The 1,837-nt window shown below is 39.6% G+C and overlaps 1 protein-coding gene across 1 annotated transcript in view; it reads right to left on the bottom strand.

The window, feature by feature from the left end:
- Positions 1-1,837, bottom strand: part of LOC106529369 (inactive phospholipase C-like protein 1) — a gene marked incomplete at its 3' end in the record, with an annotated part of 118,304 nt that overhangs the window by 91,139 nt on the left and 25,328 nt on the right.

Genomic DNA, 1,837 nt, shown 5'->3' on the forward strand with positions numbered 1-1,837 from the left:
AGCAAAAGGGGGTCCATCCCGTTACTGGCATGGTGTACCTAATAAAGTGGCCAGTGAGTGTACATCTCAACTCTGGCCCAATAACACGATATCCATGCTAGCTTGGTGGAGCGTGTCGAAGTTGCTACAGGTGGAGACGTGTAAATATTAACTCTGTGCACTTTGGGTCTGCAGGAGTCAACCTCTGGGCACCCCAGTCTGCTGGTGCAGAGTTTGGAGTCACTAGAACGAGGTCGGTTTGAGGAGCGGGTCGTTTTGGAGCCAGTTTTTGGAGATTTGGAATGCCATCTTCATGTTTTTCCGTGTTACACCCGCATGTGGACGCAGAAACAAGATCTTTAATATTGCCCGCTATGACGTCTATGCCTGGTCCAACTACAACCATTGTAAGAACTGCGGGGAATCGTCAAAGGATGTTGAATCGATGTCAAACTATTACTGCTGCTAGACCCAAGAGTGATCACCATGAGAAGCTGAGGTGCACACCTGGAGGAGTGAGTAAAAGTTCATCTACATTCTCTGGTTCAGTGAGCCACGCCGTGCTCAAACAAAATGAACATTTATTCTTCCAGACTGTTAATCATGCCAGAGTGGTCTGAGAACCAGTGTGTAAACCAAAATGCCTATTTTGGAGGACATTTAAACATTTGTAGTCTGATCCCTAAAAAGGATCAGATTTCTGTCCTGCTTTCAGACTCAAATCTGGATTATCTCTAATTGACAGAGACTTGTCTCCATGACAATATGTCGACAAATATGATAGACATTTCTGGATTTCAATGCTTTAGAAAGGATAGAAGTTCTGGAAGAGGTGGAGGTGTGCTGATATATATAAGGGATACATTCAAATGTTTTTGGTCGACTTGAACACTCCCCTAGAATGTATTGCTCTAAATGTTTGTTTATCTCTGTCAATTAATTTTAATATTGTTGTTCTCTATAATCCACCATCTCATAATGCATCTTTTTATAATGAACTAGCTCATGTGGTGAAACAGCTTGAGAATAAATAGAAAAACAATATGGTATGGTGATTTCAATATTAACTGGCTAGATAGAGGTGCCAAAGAAAAACTACAAACAGTAATGGCTAAATTCAGTTATCATCAAGTTACTACAGGTCCCATTAGGATTACTCGGCAGACCAATATGCTTATTAATAAAATGTTTTCTAATAGACCTGAGCGACTTCCAAAGACTTATAATTTGGTTACGGGGCTTTCTGATCATAACTTGATTCTGACAGTAAGAAAACTCACTAAAAAAAGACTTAGGTTCTTTGGAAAACTCGATAATATTAATAATGTTAAATCTATTATTACTAAAGCAAGAATTCTACAATTTGAAAGTGAGCAACAAAATTTGAATTGGGAACAAGTAATGGCCATTGAGAGTGTGAATGAGTGTTGTAGTGCAACAGTAGCTATTAAAAGATTAGTAGAAAATTTTACAAAGGAGGTAAAATGTAAAAGACAAYGAAGTACACTTCCGTGGTTACATTCTGATATTATTAAACTCATGAAAACTTGTGATGCAGCCTTAAAGAAAACATTAAAATCAAAGCTTCCAATGACCAATTTCCACAGAAATCCAAGAAATCCAAAAGGGTTCACATACTTTTTCATGCAACTGTATTTGGTGAGTCTAATGGTGCGTTCACACCAAACGTGATTTCAGCATCAGGAGCAGCAGGTTTACATGCAAAGTCTATGGTGGACGCGCTTCAATCAGCGTCGGGAAGTGCTGCGGCGCCTCAAGCGCGATTAGAGCAGTGCGATTTGAATGATTTGAACTATCTGAGCATTTGACGTGCTTGATGCTCAAATCGCTGAAGTTG

Source organism: Austrofundulus limnaeus, unplaced genomic scaffold (genome assembly GCF_001266775.1).
Source record: "Austrofundulus limnaeus strain Quisiro unplaced genomic scaffold, Austrofundulus_limnaeus-1.0 Scaffold439, whole genome shotgun sequence".
In the NCBI taxonomy this organism is placed as follows: Eukaryota; Metazoa; Chordata; class Actinopteri; order Cyprinodontiformes; family Rivulidae; genus Austrofundulus; species Austrofundulus limnaeus.